At 35.8% G+C, this 22103-nt stretch overlaps 1 non-coding gene across 1 annotated transcript; it reads right to left on the minus strand.

Moving 5' to 3' along the window:
- Positions 1-13258: 13258 nt before the first annotated feature.
- Positions 13259-13391, minus strand: LOC126030388 (small nucleolar RNA SNORA70). The gene has a single exon (XR_007503115.1). It is a non-coding gene; the product is annotated as a small nucleolar RNA SNORA70 (small nucleolar RNA).
- Positions 13392-22103: the final 8712 nt, after the last annotated feature.

Here is a 22103-nt window from a genome sequence, read left to right on the forward strand (position 1 = left end):
TCCTGGGAGTGATGGAACTATATCATTTCATTCTTACCTTCTATATGTACATAGGTCACTCATTCAATTCTGTCCTCTTCCTAAACTCAAAGGCTGAGCTTAGCTCTATAATCTCTAAATCTCATAGACAGAAATGAACAACCTAACTGTTCACAACTGCTTCACATCCTAGGAGTCTGGGTGACTGAAATGTTCTGAAGAACTGAAATTGAGTTTCTTCCTTAAAAGGCCAATTTCAGTTCCTTGATTTTGATGCTTTTGTATTAAAATTTGAAGTACTGATCCAAAGTGGAGAAATATGGTAACTGGTTTGAGTTCAGTACTATGAATGGTCCATAGAAAAGGATGGGTTTAAGTTCTGAAACAGGCTAGCATGACTCAAGTCAGCATTTATTGTGGTTCTCTCTAATGTTCTCTTTTGGGGCAGTATTTTAAAAAGTTATCAGATTAATAATATTCTTTACAACTATTTTCCACTAATTAATTATTTGACTTTAGATCAGCCATCTATAATTTTGGGCCTCTGAATCTCCATCACTGAAATCTTGAGGCCTCTTCTGAGCCTGTGAAAAATTGCATTCTGCCAGCATGCTGGTTTACTCAGTTGTATAACTGCCATGTAGTCAAGTGAGAATTGCCATTCCTTGATTCAACTCTGAATAAGAAATTTATTTTGGAGTAAAACTTGGCAAAACTTGAACATGAGCTGTCAACAAATTATTCTGCAAGATTTCAAAACATTAAGTTTTAGCATTTCTCTCAAAGTTAAGCCAATTTTTCTTAAAGGACCACTATTGTTTGAATTGAAAAATATCAAGCCTAAATTTTGGTTATGCATCTGGTATTTCTAATATAAGCGTTCAAGCAATAGATTTGCTTGTTTTGTTGAAAAACCACACAGGCTGCAAAAGTACATACATATTTGTGGATACTTTTTACATTCAAGTTGTAACTGCAAAGATGTGTTCCTTAGTAGTGTGAGGAAAGAGGCCTAAGAACTTTTGTTATATATTGTTATTTTTCTTTTTTTTATATTGTTATTTTTCAAAGGTATAATTCCCTTTGATTTTCATCGCAACTTTTAGTTTGTGTTAATTTAATCATAGCTAGTCATCAAAAAACTCATAAACCTAAGTAATTCTACACCATTTTAATGTCTTACGTGGAATGATTATTAAATTCTAACTTTAGTTTGTTCTCCTGTCTAATGTGTCCTTCCTGTCTCTTTCCTGTTCCTGCAAGTTGAGGCATAATGTTTTTTCAATTTCTAGCTCATACTCTTTGGATTCCAAGTCTTGAGTATGGGGCAATGGGTTTAGAAAATTTAAATTTAGAGTCTAAATCTCATAAATATATATATGTATATATAACTAGATGTGAGTTAGTAATTTCCACAAGGTACTTTAGAATTCATTATATTTACTAAATATATGTATATATGGTACAATAATAATATGGTGTTCTTATATTATAAGGAACTTGTGGGTCTGATAGGTATCTGCCATTTTGACTACTAAATAAGACAGCTTCCACTCAATAAATGTTCATTAGTTTGCATCAAAATTATTTGAGCCACTGCAAAAATTTTTAATAACTCATTTATATATAAGCATATATTTGAGCACACATGAACTAATATTAAACTTCCCCCCAAATCTTTTTTAGGTAATTAAAGTCAGTTAAATTTCCATGACTGGTAGTCAAAAGAGTTAACAAGTATCTTTAAGATCATTGTAGGTAGAAGCTGTTCTTCCATAAATGCAATTTCAGAAACCTCCACTGTTACCTCATTCTGAGTAATTCAACCAAGTGTTAATATTTTCTCTACTTAAGAGTGGGAAGCTATACAAAAATCAAAGAATTAAGCTATATTGCAGTATAATTTTTCTTTATCAAGAATATTTGAAGAAGTTATTGATTGAAAAAATCTGGTTATATTTGCTTTTGCTTATTTTTATCTCCTGATATCCTTGACTGCAGTTTAAGTGATGGATAGATTGGAATAAACTGTATTCTCTCTAACTATTTCTGCTATTGCTTCTGTGCAATTGTGCTGGAGTGGCAAGTGAAAGATTAGAGGGTAACTCTCTGGGGACAGTGAAAATACACATCAATCTACTGGTGCTGCAGGGTAATATAGATGATATAAAGCCTTGGTAGCCAAAGATCAGAGCACACTGTTCTTCTGAAGGGAAGGGTCATTTTGAGGAAAAATAACAGTAACAAGGGCTATTTTGTTCTCATTTGTGGCTACCCAACAGTTTTTCTCACCACACACACACATACACACACACACACACACACACACACTCACACACAAATATCTTAAAAATAATAGTAAATTGTTGATTAGCAAATTGCTGTAAAATTACAACATAGAGCATTTCATGTTGACCAGCTGAAAACAGGTCTGGCAGTAAAGTCTCTTGTTATTGCTAGTGAACAGACAATTTGTAAAGTCTCCTATTCTTTCCTTTCTGCTCTTATGTGTTGCAGAAAAATAGTAAAGATTTATTTTTTTTAACTGTCTTCTCCCCGTGTAGCTCACCACAATTATGGAGGATACACTGGATCTATTACCAGCAAGAAGGTTAGTCATATTAGTGAGTGAGAGTTTCAAAAAGGGAATTTCCTGGGGATTTTCAGAAGTGATAGTGGATTTGCTTTTTTATTTATATTGTTGTGCCTCTCAAGGCACAATAAAAAACAAAATTCAGCAGCCCCAAGAAAATATGGGAAGGGAAGTTACCTCTGTCTTTTCTCCTTTCCTTTGTTGACTTTGGAATTTTGAAAATTAAATCTGAGATATTAAAACTGATGGGACAATATTGTTAACACTCAGTTATCTTGGAGAAAAAATACTAATTTGAGTATTCAGGAGGCAGCTGAAAACCTGAATCTTTTCAGGTTCACAACGAGTTAAAAAGAGAAAAAGAGAAATTTTAGGGGCTTATGGGCTTCTTTGTTTATTGAAAAATCATGAATTAGTCTGAAGACATTATACTAATTTGTTTGATTTTGTTTGTTTGTTTTTTTGTTTTGGGTCATACCCAGCAGAGGTGCTCATTAGTTACTCTTGGCTCTGTGCTCAAAAATCACTCCTGGCAGGCTCAGGGGACCATATGGGATACCAGGATTTGAACCACCATCCATTCTGGATAGGCTGTATGCAAGGCAAAAGTCCTATCGCTGTGTTATGTCTCCAGCCCATAATTTGTTTGATTTTGTAAGGACCTGTATATATTTCCTAGTAGGTCCAGCTTCTAGAACTGCAGACATGCTGTTTCTTCGTCTGTTTTTTAAATAACAAGGCCATAAAAGCTGGATAAAAATCTTGAGCTTTAGTGTCTTTTCAACTATACCATTTAATAATGGGTTATAAATTTGCAAATAGCTGTTGGCAGTCTTAGTTCTGCCACTCAATATTTAATTGCACCTAGGTAAGTTGCTTAACCTTCCTAAGTATCAATTTCCTCATCTATGAAATAGAGAGAACAATAGTCCTTAATAATAGAATGTGGTAAGGACTGAATTAAATAATGTGTGTGTACTTATAGAGCTTTCAGAACTGAGGCTCACATATAGTAAGGTTCAGTAAACATTGATATTTTAAACCTCATTCTATATACTTAAATATGCATGGATTCCTGAGGAGAAAATTTCCCATATACTATAGTATTTATTCTGAGTGACACTTGGTGGTTGCTTTTCCAACCACCTCAAATTACATGCATATGTTCTCACAGTTAAACACATGTGTATTCCAGAAATCTGTATCTTCACAACAGAGTTTCAGATATAAGAATCATTTTTAGAAGTAATAAAATATGGTGGTAGTATAAGTTATTATAAGATAAATAAAACCTTTCCCCTAAAATTTTAAGCTGTAGTAATAAACATAGATGAGCCCCTTCATCAAGTATTCATTCCTGAAGAACCCTAAGAGTATTGTTCTTACTTTTTATCAAATTTTGGTAGCCTACGGCAAGCCCCAAAACAAAATAAAATAGATGTTATTTGAACCCCTCATTGTGAATCCAGAAAGCCCAATCCGTGGTAATTTACCCATGTCTGAGAAAGAAAGCATGAAATTCTCAATAACTTCTTTATGGTCAAATGCTTCGGAAAAAACTTAGGTTTAAGTTCAATTATTATTTGGTGATGCTTCAACTCAAGCAATAATGAATTATATGTGTGCAAATGTGGAGCATTAGGAGAAAAGAAACGAGAAAACACCAAAGCTTAGTTAAATCCTGTCCCCCCCAAGTCCCCCCTCAAAATAAAACCCAAACACACAGTCATCTTGGACCTCTGGGAATAGCTTTAGATTTTCACAAATGGGAGTACTTGAGAAAGTGACCTTCTGTGTGGTACAAAGAAGGAATTCTAGCCAAAATATTTCTACCTGTTTTACATCGTAAGGGGAAATAAGCATTTAAAAATTAGAATTATCTAAACAAGAAAGATAATAAATGATAGACTAGAAAGGAAACAGAACCAGGAGAGAAAGGAAAAAGAAACCATAATGTGGTGGTTTATAATTGCTTTCTCATAAATGTTTAGGTAAACCACAGTCTGATAATTTTTTAAGTTAACATTTATTTGTTGCTAATATAGCTAACAACAGATTTTTAAAAACCAATTTCAGGATGGCATATGAACCTACATTTTTGTTGGTATTTGATATATGAACACAATGGAACTAAGCATAGAAGTTACTTCCTTCACTATTTTATTATTTCCAAATAATGTCAACTTTCCTGAAACTAGAATTGTAGCAAATCAACTAGTTACTGTATATAACTGGCATAAAAAGCACAAATGGTAAGTTTTAGTACTTGTTTATAACATACTGTGAGAAAGGGAGAACTGAGCTCTGAGCAAAGGAGAAAGTATATGCGCTATGTTATGATTTATTTCATAGGAGACTTAATTTAGTCAGTGACATGCCAGTAGCACTAACCTCAAGAATAGCTTAACACATATACACTTTTAAATATATACACAATTTTTTTCCTGAAAATTAGGGAGTAGATGAGGAGATGCATCATACAGAGTTTCTTTTAAGGGGTATTAGTTGTCCAGCCCTGGGGGAGTGTAGTAAGTGGATGATTAGCAGCTGTCAGCTCTTTAGCTGCAAAATGCTTCCCAAAAGATTATAGACCATACCTAGTGATTAAATATGTATGTGGAGTTGGGTGTATAAATATCTAGATGTTTTTTCAACGAAAAAATTTTAGGAATTTATCTAACAAGAAATAGGGCTTCTCAGCCCCATTCTGGCTTAGCTTGACTCAGCCTCGTTCATATCATTATAATTTGACATCATTCTAATCGACTTATTGGTTTTCTACTAACTTTTGCAGGTTTTAACTCCCAACATACACCATGAATCACAGATTTCTATTAGTATCTTCTAGATGATTCTAGAGATACTAATCTTGAAACTAGACATGGTCCAATGTTCTCATTAGAATTTTGACATATCTAGATAGGTTAGATATAGAACTTGAAACAATTACACTAAGTTTAGAAGAACAAGAAACATAGATTCTCTAACTGTTGTGTTGTTATATAGTGCTCTCTCTCTCTCTCTCTCTCTCTCTCTCTCTCTCTCTCGTATGTGCTCAGAAATTGCTCCTGGGTTAGGGATCATATGGGATGCTGGGGGATAGAACCTAGGTCTATCCTAGGTTACCATGTGCAAGGCAGACGCCCCTACTGCTTATGCTACTGCTCCAGCCCAGTATAGTGTTCTCTTAATGGGGACAAAGTAAATTTTGTAGGATTCTTTCAGATCTGAGAACTTAATTATCACCTTATTGTGAATTTATGTTTGCTTATGAAGCTAGGGATTTCCAAATATTAAAATGAGAAAAATGACCCCTAATATCACATAGACCCCAGTTAAGAACAAGAGTAAGGAACCAACCACATAAAATTATTTCTAGCTCTTCCCTATTCTACCCTCCAAATAAAATTATAATAGTATAGAATTTGGGGGAATTAAGTAAACAGAATAAAAACAAGAAGTAATGGAGTCATTTGTAAGCTACAGAGGTGAGAGCTGGGCTTGGAGGCCACACATGCCAGGAGTTTGCCCCTTGCACTGGTATGTGGTGGGAACTGGCCTGGACAGCTAGCCAAAGAACTCCCCGGACTGCCAGTTAGTCCAGTTAGTCCGGGGGGCCAGTTTCCCACACTCCAGAATGGTCTTCATGGCCACACCTAGTAACCTTGGCCTTGGGGGATGGGATGGGGGATGAAACCTCCTCCCCTCTCCATTCATTTGAAAGCTACAGAGGCGAGAGCGGGGCTTGGAGACCACACATGCCAGGAGTTTACCCCTTGCACTAGTATGTGGTGGGCATTGGGCAGGACAGCTAGCCAAAGAACCCCCCGGACTGCCAGTTAGTCCGGGGGTCAGATTCCCCCACGCCAGAATGGTCTTCATGGCCACATCTGGTAACCTGGGCCTTGGGGGGAAGGGATGGGGGATGAAACTTCCTCCTCTCTCCATTCATTTGCAAGCTACAGAGGCAAGACTTGGGCTTGAAGACAACACATGACAGCAGTTTGCCCCTTGCACTGGTATGTGGTGGGCACTGGGCTGGACAGCTAGCCAAAAAACCCCCCGGACTGCCAGTTAGTCTGGGGGGCCAGTTTCCCACATGCCAGAATGGTCTTCATGGCCACATCTGGTAACCTGGGACCTGGGGGGTGGGATGGGTGGAGGAAAACTCCTCCCCTCTCCATTCATTTGCAGGCTACAGAGGCGAGAGTTGGGCTTGGAGACCACACATGCCAGGAGTTTGCCCCTTGCACTGTTTTTAACTTGTTAGGCACCAAGACCGACCTCCTTCCCAACAGACCACCATCCAGCTCCTCAATGAAAGACACACTCGAGATCCCTCATCTTGTGTCTCAGCAAGAAACCACAACCAATAAGCCTCCTGACTCAAGCTTGTGATCCCTCTCTCCCCCATCAATTCGTAGACAGTTCCATGATACAGGATTCAGCTGCAGCAAAACCTCCAATTCAAGGACACTACAGGACTCTGAAATGCCACAAATCATATCTTAAACTCTAGACAAAAGTCTGTGATATGAAAAAGTACCTTGGCTTTCATTCCCCACAAGAATATCTCAGAAGACCTAATTGGGAGGCCTATATTGCCTACGTGAGCTTAATACCTTTATAGTAATGTATCTTAAGATATGTATTCCTAAACATACAGATAGCCTCCCCCATTACTTTCTTTCTTCAAATACCTTTTTTCCTTCTTTTTCTCAATTTCCTTTTCTTTATATCTCAATTTCATCTATATATATTATATATATATATATATATATATATATATATATATATATTTTCTTTACCCTCACCAGTTTTGGTGCTGCTTTGTACAAAGTCTAAGAAAATGTCTTGCCTGGGACAAAAGCTCAGACCACACCACAGATACTGTACGTGTAGCCTGTCATCCTTACCCGGAATAGCACCAGCAATACAAAAAGACACCATATGTTTTTATATAGGCACAGTAAATAAGGGGAAATCATGGACTCAGACACAAGATCTTATCTTCTAAGGATAAGAACTCACACTTTTTCTACAAGGGTGCCTCCCATCCTGGACATATGTCACATGGATACAACTCAGTCTCATGAGATTGGACAGTGTTAGTTCATTCTCAAATCCCAGATCCCAAACGTAGAACTGAAACAACTCCCTGCAACAACACCAGGAACTAAGCTCCATTGGGAGATATACTTGTGCCAGTGTTAATATGACAACGAGGACAGCGAGGAAATAAAAACTTGACCTAAGACCAGGAGGTCCTATCACATCACCTAACACTAAGTGGAAATCAGCAGATGTATCGTCCTTTGAACTATGAAAAATAAAAGCGCTAACTACAGAAAACTGACTTTGACAACCGTGACTGAGCAGAACGTACCTTGAGACCATTAAGGAAAACCCTACCCTAGGCTATAGCCCAGGTCTTCAACAAAAATCAAGATTTCTTAGTGCAGAGGCCCAATTCTGACAACAGAGACTGAGCAGAACCTTTGGAGTCATAATTTCCTAGACTTCGGCTTAGGGAACAAGCAAAAACATGGAGCACATGATACAAAAAACAGTACACACCAACAATGTTGGAACAGTACCTCTAGAACTTTAAAGACTCTATCCTAAGCCTTGTACTAGGACCTGCGCAAATACCAAGATTGCTTGCTACAGTGGTCTTATTTTCTCATCCACAACTGAGAGGACAGGTTCCTGATACCACAAAACAAAAACAAAAACAAAAAAAAACCCTGGGATATGGCAATGAGAAGGTATGGAGCCAGTGGTTGTTCCCATGACAATATGCTTCAAGAGTGGAGAAACCCTGAATCTCTTAGGCCACGGGAATTTCCTTCCTTCCCCAATACTTACTGTGCCTATAAAAAAAAAAAATGGTGGGGTAACACCAAGCCCTGCCACTGCACCACTTTTTCTGTGTTTTTTTTTTCTTTATTTTTTGTTTGTTTTTTGATATTATCTCACTTCTCTTTTTTCTTCCATTTTTTTTCTTTTTCACTTTTGTGGATATTATTCAGTGATTTTTTTCTTTCTATTTTAGTAGTTGATACCAAGTTTTTTCTTCTCTTTTCCTTAACCTTTTTATCTCCAACAGAATAGCATAACTTGAATAATTCAGCCTCATAAATTGAGGGGGGAAAAGAATGATACCAGGACCAGTCATATGAACACGTAGTATAAATAAAAAATGACCAGACTGAAACACCAAACAGAATAGATACCCAACCTATAACAAGCTGTAAGGTGGAGACCAGTTACACTAGGATTCTGGGAGGGAAAGGAGGGATATGTGGGAGACAAGCTGGAAAGAGGAGTGGAGGGAGGACAACATTGGTGGTGGGAAATCCCTTCATTCATTGTCACTATGTACTGTTAATAATTCTGTGTAACGAACTTCAGTCACAATAAAAAAAGAAAAAAAAGAAATAATGGAAAGTATACAGAATCTGCTTAGCATTCTAAAGAAAACTAGTAATTTACCAAATTAGAGAAGGTATTTTTTTCCTTAACCAGTCTTTTTATTAATATCTGGGACTTGATTATATTACTAATAAAAGTTTTTAAATATATATCATAACAATAGGTAAGTTTGAAAACAGATAAGAAAAATAGGCAATGGGACAAGACTATACAATCTCCTTGAAGAGTTTGTGAATGACTTTCTATTTAGTTGGGAACAAGAGCATCATTTTCTGGCATCTTCTGTGCTTCTTTCTTAGCTCCACTCACTTCACATTTTTTTCTGTCAAACTTTCTCAGCATGGTTTCTACACTTCCACCCAAGTACAGAAGTGCCTTTTCTGTTCAGGGGAATCATCCATTTACTTTTCATCTATTTGGTCCAGGCAGATGGGAAAAGAACAGCGGCCAATGTAGAAAAGTTAAGCTTGGAAGCAATATAGTTCACTGCTGGGGTCTTTGTGTTATATGAAAATGAATACTGGTCAACGTCCTATACAATACATACAAATTAATATGTGAGGTCTAGTAGATAAAAAGAATCAGCAAAAGTATAGTATAAGGCATGTCTAGGCAGATGAATTTATTCAAAAAAATTAAAATGATAGTTTTAAAGGAAAAAAACGAAAGCAGTAAATATAGAAAAGATGATGGAGGTAAGATCAAGAAATTAGACAACTGAGTAAATAAATTGGAAAAATTTTAACATTTCTTAACAAGTAAAATTTAAAAGGCAAAATAATATAAAATCACTTTGTTGCTAAAACTGTTTTTATGCATTTCAGTCTTCTGTGTCACTTTTTTCTTCCATGTAGGAGAAACAATTTTTTATCTCTGTTTTAAATGAAAATACTGAAACTTGGAGAGTTTAAAAATTCTCCACCACTGGTGGAAAAAAACAAAAACTGTTCTCTATGTCCAATTCTCTTGACTATACGCCTTAGATCTTTCTCATTAGACCTCGAAGAATGTCTTCTAGGACTGAGCTGCCAGGATCCCATTCTTTATACAACTCAAAGGAAACTTGAAATAAAATAAAGAACTTTGTCCACAAAAACAGGCCATCTGTTTTAGTACAGCCAGGCATTTGTGAGTCTCACATCAGTTCTGCCAGAGTCTGGCTGGGCAGCCTCTGATGCAAGCTGTTTAATCACTAATTCCTTTAAATCAGAAACATTATCAACCAGTTGATGAATAGTTGCAAAAGCAGAGGGTGAAGCAAATTCAATGACCGCTACAGATTTAGCTCTAGTCAAGATCAAGTTTGCAAATTCTTCCTTTTTTAAGATTTTTGGAGTTTATCATTAATTCAATTCTGTGCTGCTAAGAAGAGACTCTGTGCCACTCAAATCTTTGATTTTTTAATTTAACAAAGAAAATTCTCATAGAATCCATAGAAACATTTTAAAATAAAAAATCTTGTTATTGACCTGATATTTTATTTATTCTTTATTACTCACTCAGCATTCTAAAGGAAAAGTGGTAATATTCTACATAAATTTTATGTCCAACTCTCTTTAACTTAGTTTCATTCATTTCTTTATTTATTTTCAGCTGTAGAAGAGAAAATTACCAAAACATGCAGATTTTAAATTAGTAGAAAGGAAATACAATGATCTTGTTTCTTATTTTGACAAAGTGATATAACTCATATATGAGGGTTTTTTTGTGTGTGAAATATAATCAGTTTTTGTTAAGTATCATACAAAGTTGTACCCAGCATAAATGAAGCTGCATTTACGCAGATCCAGAGACTTCACAATTGTTTTTCCCTCTGACTGGACATCTATATCTCCTTTAACTCTATTCCTTTAAGTTCCTTTTTTTTTAATTACAAGTCTTAATTAAGTCTTCTTTAACTATCCTATCCCTATAGTTTACTTATAACCTAGAAGTGATAAATTAGAATGTTTGAGGATATGAATGCTTGAATTAGTTGAATGTGGACACAGTTCATGGATCTTCATTTTATGATCTCTACACATATTACTTAGTATTACCTGTCACTGGGCATGATAATAAAACTAGCAACATTAGGGCCATAGTGGTGGCACAAGTGGTAGGGCATCTTGCACATGCTAACCTAGGATGAACCACACACAGTTCGATTCCTTGGCATCACATAGGCCCCTAAAGTCAGGAGCGATTTCTGAGCCTATAGGCAGGAGTAACCTCTGAGTGTCACCAGGTATGACCCCAAAAACAAAACAAACAAAACAAAACTAGAAACTTCATATAATTATTTGAAGATAGGCATATGTTAACAAACAACAAACAACTAGTTTTTACCATTGGAATGTATGTTTTGTAAAGCTGATTAATTTTATCTCCTTTTTCTTAATGCAGACTAGTGAATGCATCGATTCCTGGCATAGAGTAAGTTCTCAGTAAATATTTTTTGAGTAAATGGAGAAATAAAGGAAGAAAATATGTGTGAAAATTCAGAGATTTTCTTTTTCCTTTGAGCAAAGACAGAGGCTATAGTTAAGCCACATTGGACAATATGTACTTAAGGCACTAACTTTATTACATACATGATTGTGTTTGGGTTTCAGTCATGTAAAGAACACCACCCATCACCAGTGCAACATTCCCATCACAAATGTCCCAAATCTCCCTCCTCCCCACCCAACCCCCACCTGTACTCTAGACAGGCTTTCTATTTCCCTCGTACATTCTCATTATTAGGATAGTTCGAAACTTAGTTATTTCTCTAACTAAACTCATCCCTGTTTGTGGTGAGCTTCATGAGGTGAGCTGTAACTTCCAGCTCTTTTCTCTTTTGTGTGTGAAAGCTATTATTGCAAGAATGTTTTTCATTTTTCTTAAAACCCATAGATGAGTGAGACCATTCTGCGTCTTTTTCTCTCTCTTTGACTTATTTCACTCAGCATAATAGATTCCATGTACATCCATGTATAGGAAAATGTCATGACTTCATCTCTCCTGACAGCTCATAATATTCCATTGTGTATATGTACCACAGTTTCTTTAGCCATTCATCTGTTGAAGGGTATCTTGGCTGTTTCCAGAGTCTTGCTATGGTAAATAGTGCTGCAATGAATATAGGTGTAAGGAAGGGATTTTTGTATTGTATTTTTGTGTTCCTAGGGTATATTCCTAGGAGTGGTATAGCTGGGTTGTCTGGAATTTCCAGTTTTTGGAGGAATCTCCATATCGCTTTTCATAAAGGTTGAACTAGACGGCATTCCCACCAGCAGTGGATAAGAGTTCCTTTCTCTCCACATCCCCGCCAACACTGCTTGTTCTCATTCTTTGTGATGTGTGCCAATCTCTGGGATGTGAGGTGGTACCTCATAGTTGTTTTGATTTGCATCTCCCTGATGATTAGTGATGTGGAACATTTTTTCATGTGTCTTTTGGCCATTTGTATTTCTTCTTTGTCAAAGTGTCTGTCCATTTCTTCTCACCATTTTTGATGGGATTAGATGTTTATATTTTCATATTAGTATGCCTGCTACACTTATTCAACAATGGAACCACTAAACCATTAAGGAAGACTAGAAGATAAAAATTAATCCAAGCAAGGGCAGGATGAGCAGATCCAGGACAGAAGAGCCAGTGCTCCAAAGAAATGTCCTAGATAGAAGTTGAGTAAGTGGAAAAAGGTAGGTACTTTTATTCTAAAATCATAAAGATAGATTTGGGGGCTACATTTATCTATGCTCAGGCTTACTCCTGGCTCTGTGATCAAGGATCATTCTGTCAGTGTTCAAAGGTACATGTAGATCAAGTATGTCGACCCCTGTAACTAGTTCTCCTGTTCTCTAAGATATTTCATTATCTGATGTGTTTCTTCCTCCAGTAACTTTTCCTCTGAGATTTTTCAAAGATAAAATGTTAAAGTATGGGTTTTTTAGTATCAAAACAAACTTTTAAATGATGTGTTAGTGGTGTAAGAAAAAAATAGTTATAAATTCAAGTAGTACCAGTTTTACTTTTCAAAACCCATTCCCAGAGAGACACAGGGCATAAATTGTATGCCTAAAAATTAAATGGGAAACAACACGAAGTTGGTAAGATCTAGTTTTTCTCAGCCCATTTGTCTTTCTATTTTTAGCAAGCTCTTATTTCTGTAGAAATAAGGAAGGCAACATTTTGTACAACTTAGTATCTGTGGGATGGGGTTCTTTATTCCTCTTCCTATAATTGGGGACATCACAGGGGAATATATGAATGGTCACCACAAATAACTATCTCCTAAACTCCTTGAAGCACTCTCTACAAGCAATAGGTTGTGTACACTGACATGGAGACTGCTATTTACAGCCACTACACATAGGCCTTGCAAGAAAAAAAGCTTGGCTAGTTTAATTGGCTGCAGGTAACAGACTATCTTTACAAAGGCTGCTACTTCCCAATCTGTTGGTCTTACTATGTTTCAATAACAATAAAACCTATATTAAAAATGGGAGTGCATTATAGATCAATAAGCACAACACAAAAGCAATGTTTAGACTCATTGATTGATGAAGGTAGTAGACCAATTACCGATGAATGCCCTTCCCTGATGCATGATACAACAGTATTCTTCTAAATTACAGATACAATCTGAGATATACAGGATGGGGAAATATCTAAACTAAATGAAGTAATTCTACATTTATTATAAACTAGCTCAAATGATTCTGAATGGAGAGATTTATTTTATTTTATTTTATTTTATTCTATTTTATGTATACCATTGTGATTTACAAAGTCTTTCATAGTTCAATTTTAGACATACAGCAAATCAGGGCCAATCTCACCACTGGGGTCGACCCCCCTCCACTTATGTTCCCAAAGTATATCCTATACTATTACCCTTTGTCCCCTGACCTGCCAGAATAACAGGCTCATTTTAAGTTTGGATTGTTAAAGTTTAGGTCTCTTGATTCTATTGTTGTTGACTTTGGCTTGGATATTTAGTTCTGTCCTTTATTATTATCTCTACCAATGCACCCTTTGTCCCAACTTATTTTCTTTCTTCTTAATTTTAAAGTAAATGCAAAAATAGGAGATAAAACAAAGTAACTGTGTCACAAAGTTTTATGAAAAAGGCGGGAGCTCCTATCTAAAAGTTTAAAAAAAGAGAGGGTGGCAGTTTTTTGCTTTGGCACAGCAGAAATTGGGGAAAATAGAAAGAAAAAAAACCCTTTGGCCAAAAAAGAGAGTGTCCTTACTGATGAAACATCCTGTCATAAGTCCAACAACAGGTTCCAGGATACTAAGTGTCTAACCGCAAAGTCTTTCTTCATGGTTTCAGGAAAAGTTCTCTTCAATAACAGTTGTCACAGCCAGGCTTCAATAAAAAGGTTTGCCTTTTGCATAGATCCTATGTTGAAGTCAAGGTGTTATGGAACTTCTAGTTTCATCTCACTGTTATGTGGTGAGGCATGGTGAGGTGAAACTAGCTTTATTCTTTAATGCCTATCAGAATTCTAGGGTAGAAAATATAAAAATATAAAAAATATAAAAATGCAAAATATTTATTATTATTATTATTATTATTATTGGGTTTTGGGTGGTCATAACTGGTTACTCCTGGCTATGCAGTCAGAAATACGTCCTGGCTTGGGGGACCATATGGGATGCCGGGGGATCGAACTGCGGTCCTTCCTAGGTTAGCATGTGCAAAACAAATGCCCTACCGTCTGTGCCACCATTCTGGCCCCTAAAATATTTAACTTCTTATGCCTCTCAGGTTGTATACTGTCACTTAGTTTGTTTCCTTCCTTTCCTTTTTCCTTCCTTCCTTCCTTCCTTCCTTCCTTCCTTCCTTCCTTCCTTCCTTCCTTCCTTCCTTCCTTCCTTCCTTCCTTCCTTCCTTCCTCCCTCCCTCCCTCCCTTCCTCCCTCCCTTCCTTCCTTCCTTCCTTCCGTCCTTCCTTCCTTCCTTCCTTCCTTCCTTCTTTCCTTCCCTTCTTACTTCCTTCTCTCATTTCTTCCCTTCTTCCTTCCTTTCCTTCTTCCTTATTTCCTTCCACTTCTTCCTTCCCTCTCTTTCTTTCCCTCCTTACCTCCATTCTTCCTTCTTTTGTTCCTTCATTTCTTCATTCTTTCCTTCCTTCCTTCTCTCCTTCCCTCCTTCCCTCCACCCTTTCTTTCCTCCTTTTCTGAATACTGCTTTATAAATTGGTCCTTCCCCAAATAAGTAACAAAAACCAAGAATGCAAAAATTATTGCAGTTTATTTTTAAAATGTACAAATATTCATATACTGCTATTTAAATAAAATTAATAATAGGTATTTTTAAAACCTTTTTCATTTGCAGGGGCTCCAATTTATAATTGCTTTCCCATTTGAAAGATAACACTCCACTGACACATTACTGAGCTTTCTCCCAGTATGAAATCTAAACAGGGAATCTTCTCCTTCTCTCCATGAATTTATAACAGACTAAAGAAACCACAAAACTAGTCTCTGCCAGCTGGATCTTCCTTCCTGGGACTTTGAGTTGCTTTACAAAAGGAGTAGGATTTATTTCTGGTAGCTTTGAGCATGATCAAAGCTCTGCCCAGTATCAGGGCTGTCCTTGCCAGATAGTTACCCTTAAAAGATCCTTGTTGTATTGTTAAATTTATTTTAAATTTCTTTTTCTTTTTCTAAAATCTATCATCTCAGTTATAGAGTTAGAAACTCTACCTTTGACTGATACTTCTGTTGATACTATAACTATTGGTTGATTTACATTGTTTTGCTGGCCAGTTAAGATAAAAAAGTTTATGAAATTGTATGAAAAAATATTTGAATTACATTTTTTTTGTACTTGAGAACCTCACAATTATTTCTTATAAGCAAGTGGGCAAGAGACAGGAAGAATGAGAATTAAAAATGGTCTTGAATTTGACATTTTAGAAATTGATGTTTGTGTTGTATAAGAACAAAATGAACTCCTGTTGCTTTTATAAATTCTTTCTACAGTTTGCCTTAATTATTTTTCAAATATTGGTTCACCTATTAACAATGACCATCACAAAGTATACTTCTCTGTTTCTTTTATGAAAGTTTCCCTTTGTTATTGCTGGATGAGAAGCTAATAAGAACAGAATTTGCTATTCCTGCCAGAGCAAATATATAAAACCAAAAAAAGCAGCAATGATAAAGCTAGTCTAGATGAAGGACGGACCTCATGAATCAGAGCTCACACACATGATGATAATGGAAACATCTTATCCACATCTGATTTGCTCACACATAGTTATTTAGATAACAAATAACACATCCCTGGATAGAGAGCTTCAGATTTGATTTCAATCGCATAGTCCGAGTAAATATGAAATGACTGCCAGCCCAGCAGATATAAATCTCTACAATCTCATTTTCATCACAGTCTCTCTGCTTGGGAAGAAATATGAGTGAAATGCGTTTTCTCCCAGTTTGTTTAGTACACAATTACATGGTTTAAAGAAGATAAGGTTTCCATTGTTGGAAAGATAATATTAACCAAAAGATGTTCTATAAAACTAAACCATTTCCTTTCCCCCAAATGTAGGCAACACAAAATAGAACCAGTAAGAAGAAAATTGTTAATTGCTTCATGTTTTTTAATTTGAGGCTTAATAGCATAAACTATGCATTTACTATAGAGTAAAATATTCATTTTAAAAAAGATTGTTGTATGACATGTTTTTTACTAATAACAATTTAAACTAATTTTAAGAAAACTCGGGGCCGGTGAGGTGGCGCTAGAGGAAAGGTGTTTACCTTGCAAGCTCTAGCCAAGGAAGGACTGCAGTTTGATCCCCCGGCATCCCACATGGTCTCCCCAAGCCACGGGCAATTTCTGAGCACTTAGCCAGGAGTAACCCCTGAGCATCAAATGGGTGTGGCCCGAAAAACCAAAAAAAAAATTTTTTTTAAGAAAACCCATATTGCTTATGCCATAAAATGAACAATTCACTTAGAAAACAACCAAACAGGCTTGAGTTATGAGTAAATAACAATTGTCCATGGAGTCTTGGTTTTAATTTTCCTTGCCCTAGTAGGCTGAAATGATTATTTAGCTTTATTACTGACAAACATAGTTGCATGATGTACCTCTTGGATTCAAAGAAGTTATTGCTGAAAAATTACTGAGCAACAGTGGCCATAGGTGTATTTGCAAGACTATTTGTGATACTTTAATGTGACCTTCCCTAACTCATTTGCCTTGAACAGAGCCAGAATCTCTTTAATGTCCTTGGTTTCGAGCAAGCAAGACTTGCCACTTGCTGGTTGCTCCATTCTAAGCATCTTCTTAGTTCTCTGTTGTAAATTCATAGTTTATTGACTTTATCATTTAAAAAAATTAAAACAAATTCAATCCATTTACACTTTAAAATAGCTTTGCTCTTACTCAAGGTAGGCAGAGAATAGATTCTGTTATTTCCTCAATATGTCTTAATATCATAATTTTTGTTTTTGTATTTTTTTGTTTCCTTTTGTTTTGGGGTCACAACCAGCAGTGCTCAGGGGTTCCTACTGGCTCTATGTTCAGAAATCACTCCTGGCAGGCTCAGGGGACCATATGGGATACCCAGATTTGAACTGTCCTTCTGCATGTAAGGAAAATGCTTTACCTCCATTCTATCTCTTCAGCCCCAATATTATAATTTTTAATCAATAAAAAACTCCGTAAGAACAGGTCCCAACTCTTTTTCATTTACTTCCCTGGATGACACAGTAGAACCAAAGATGATAATATTTCATTAAAAATTTAATTGAAGAATCATGATTTATAAAGTTATTGATAGTTGAGTTTTATGCATTATCATATTTCTACATCAATCCCAACACCAGTGTCATCTCACTTCACTACTATTCTCATATTCCAACATCTTCCTATCCATTGCTTGCAACTCTGTCATATTGGTAGTTGTGGCTTAGAGCTCAAGTTATCAGGTAAAGAAATTAAAAAAGGGGGGGGGGCATAGCGGTGGTGCAAGCAGTAGGGTGTTTGCTTTGCATGTGCTAACCTAGGACAGATCGAGGTTTGATCCCCTGGCATCCCATGTAGTTCCCCAAGCCAGGAGCAATTTCAGAGTGCATAGCCAGGAGTAACCCCTGAGCATCACCAGGTGTGATGGAGAGGAAAGAAAGAAAGAAAGAAAGAAAGAAAGAAAGAAAGAAAGAAAGAAAGAAAGAAAGAAAGAAAGAAAGAAAGAAAGAAAGAAAGAAAGAAAGAAAGAAAGAAAGAAAGGAAGGAAGGAAGGAAGGAAGGAAGGAAGGAAGGAAGGAAGGAAGGAAGGAAGGAAGGAAGGAAGGAAGGAAGGAAGGAAGGAAGGAAGGAAGGAAGGAAAGAAAGAAAGAAAGAAAGAAAGAAAGAAAGAAAGAAAGAAAGAAAGAAAGAAAGAAAGAAAAAGAAAGAGAGAAAGAAAGAGAAAGAAAGAAAGAAAGAAAGGAAAGAAAGAGAAAGAAAGAAGAAAGAAAGAAAGAAAGAAAGAAAAAGAAAGAGAGAAAGAAAGAAAAAGAAAGAAATAAAGAAAGAAGAAAGAGAAAGAAAGACAAAGAAGAAAGAAAGAAAGAAAGAAAGAAAGAAAGAAAAAGAAAAAAAGGAAGGAAGAAAGAAGAAAGAAAAGAAAGGAAGGAAGAAAGAAGAAAGAACAAGAAAGAAGAAAAAAGAAAAAGAAAGAAAGAATGGAAGGAAATAAGGAAGACAGAAAGAAGAAAGGAAGAAGAATGAAAAAAAAAGAAAGAAGAAAGAAAAAGAAAAAGAAAAAAGAAATTCTTAAAAAGTGATGTTTTAAATTTATTATATTCATTTTTTTATTTTATTTTATTTTTTGTTTTGCGGGGACCACACGCAATGACACTGAGAAGGTACTACTGACTCTGCACTCAGAAATCACTCCTGGCAGGCTCGGGTTACCAGATAGTATGCCAGGGATTGAAACCAGGTTGACTGCATACAAGGCAAATACACTACCCACTGTGCTATCATTGCGACTCGTATTTTTACATTTTAAATTTTTATTTCAGAAAAATTCATCACATAGTTGACATATTTGATCATAATGCATTAGTTTCCAGATTAGTTATTGAAAAGCAAAATTATTTTAAAGCATGCACATTTGGGGGAAATTATTATATCTCCAAAGCAGTCATTAATATAATGGCAAAAATTTAGTAAGCTCTTATTGTTAGCTTGCCCACTCTGTTAACTTGGTGTATTTCTATAAGGACAGCAGCATTAAACAAATGAATTTGTCCAAAGATTCAAAGTAATACTACATATTTTAGGGGCGTGTACCCAGCTGCCAAAACTGGAAGAAGGAAGATATGAGAGAGGGTACTCGCACTCACTCCAAGAAGCCCTGGTAATATCAACTCCGGAACCATTGTATCTGAAGTTTGGTCAGATTGATATCCCTAAGGGAATCATAGATGGTTAGTGATAAGGCAGAGCCATCGGGAAAAGGGTAATTGTGGGTAATGGAAGCAACAGGAGTGGCTTTGACAGAGTGGGGGCTCTGCCTTCCTACTCCTCCTGAGATAGCTAGCTTTCTGCAGTGTGGCCAGTGTGCCCATGATATTTGATAGCTTTGATTATATCTCGTTCAAGAAAAGAGTGAGCCAATAAAGCTGGCCCAGTTTGATCCTGGTCACTATGTTTTGGGGCATGGTTAAACTCTTTCTAGGGTTATTTTTATAAAATCCTGTCTGTGCTCACACAGGTATCTCTCCTGATGGAACTGGGGTCCATATGGAAAGCAAACCCATGTGCAAATAAAATCTAAGTTGATTACATGAAAGGTTGGCACCTTAACCAGGTAAGGTAAGGCATGAAAGGTAAGGCACCTTACCTGGTTACTACCTCTCTGAACTCTGGAAAAAATAACCTTTGTAGAAAAAATAATGTCTACTTTCTGCTTCCTCTTTTCCAAAGTATTAGCCAAGTCACTCCTTGTTACTTGTTAGAAAATCTCTCATTCTCTTGCTTTAATAGTCAGGAATTTTTCTTCAAAGTAAAACTGTCAAAATACTAATAAAACACTAAGCACAAATTTCATCCATCTTTATGTGTTTATATGTTTAATAGCCACAAGATCCAGATTCATATAAATTTTGTTTACTTTTGTATATCAAATACTAGCCTAGAAGCTATAACATCACAGACCCCATTCATTTGTATACTCAGAAAATACATTGAGCATATGCTAATTGCCAGCATAATTCTAGATGTTGGGGAAGATTATAGTGAATAAAAATAACCCTTATGTTCCTGACTGTGCTAGCCAGCTAGATTCTGGCTAATGAAAAATAAAGACCTAAAATGTGAAAATTCTTACTTTTCTGTGCCTGACATACTATTAAGTATGTTAAAAGCATTTGACATTTGGTCTCCATACAAACTTACAAGTTATGTATTATTAAACATCCCAATATTTCAGATTTAAAAATGAGGCATTTGGTGACTACATAGTATATAAATATATATTAATTATATGTAATGATATTCAAATAATATAGATCATATATTAGCAACAGTTTATATCATATGTAGTGTACAAATTTACAGATATATGGGTATATTGTGCAGAAAAACATGTATATATAAATATTTATATATAATATATATTTACATATAAATATATTATATATAAATATACATATAAGATAGTATAAAAAAGTTGCAGTGGTTTAAGGATATGGTATCTGAGGCCTACTGAATTCTCCCCTAATGTTCATCTACTTCCCCAAATACCTTAAGAGACCTTCTCAGAGTTCAGCTTAAAAACCATTTATTTAACTCCTAACCTTTTAATTTTCATTATGAAACGATTTGAGTTTCAGAAAAAGGAAGTTACATATTTATTTAATTTGGTTTTGGGAAACGAGCCAACACACCTCTAAATTTTCAGGGCTTACTCCTGGCTCTACACTCAGGGATCAATTCTTATAGGATCAGGGGACTATATGGGATGCCTGAAATTAAACTAAGATCAGTTTGTGCAAGGCAAGCTTCTGATTTACTATACTATATCTCTGGCCTGAGAGTGACATATTTATATGAATTTAAATACTGGGTCAAGCAATTTTATTTCTAAATTTGAATTAAAAACTATTGAAACTCAGAAATGTCTCTCAACTGTGAAGGTAGGTGGTGAAACTATAATTAATCTATGAGTTGCCCGGTTTTTTTCCTGGTTTTATCCCATTAAATTCTTCATACACTGGCTTCGTTTGCTCTCTGCATTTGTATTTCCTCCCATCCTTCAGTCTAAGAGTTTTTACTGTGGCCCAACTACTTGTTATCCCCAAGGATTTTAAAACCTGTTCATACACAAACACCTGCTGTTATTTTATTAACTCTCTTTTATTGCCTAAAATATTCTATCCCTTTCTGTAAACCAAATCCTAGTCAGTCTGCAGGAATCAGTATTAAAAATCAGAATCCATTTAAAACCAGATGAATATTTTATAAGTGGGGGGACATGGTCCAAGATTAGGGGACAAGTGGTAAAACAGGGAGACAATAGGAAAGGAACAAGCTTGAAAGGATACTATAATCAAAGAAAAGTTTGAGAAATACTGCTTATGGCAAGCTAAATATTTGCTTCAAATTCTTTACTTTTTCTTTCCTAACTATTAAAATTAATTTATGTTTATTTTTTCTGTTTTGATTTATAAAGATGTTAAGGAGAATAAAAATCAGTTTAGTTGTAGAGAATTTTGAGGTGAAAAGACTTTAATATTCCACTGGGTGGAAATCATATTTGGAGCTACAATTTCACTTCGAGTGACTTCTTCATCCACTCTTTTTTTTCTTTTCTTTTAAGTAAAAACAGCTTTTATTTGAAGGTAGTGAGGGAGAGGATAGAAAGTTTAGTGAGTGATGCACTCAAGCGACAGCATGGGCTTCCACAAAGGCAGAGAGAGCCCTGGTACACAACCCAGTGTGTAAGTAGGAAAATATTCCATTAACTAGATTTACCACAGTTCCTTTTACACTCATCTGTTCTCTAATACTATGTTTGTTTGTTTTATTTTTCCAGATTCTGGCTATTGTGAATGATGTTGCAATGAACATAGGAGTGAAGAGGGCTTTTCTGCAATGTGTTTTTGGGTCCTAGGGT

This window comes from Suncus etruscus, chromosome 1 (genome assembly GCF_024139225.1).
Source record: "Suncus etruscus isolate mSunEtr1 chromosome 1, mSunEtr1.pri.cur, whole genome shotgun sequence".
In the NCBI taxonomy this organism is placed as follows: domain Eukaryota; kingdom Metazoa; phylum Chordata; class Mammalia; order Eulipotyphla; family Soricidae; genus Suncus; species Suncus etruscus.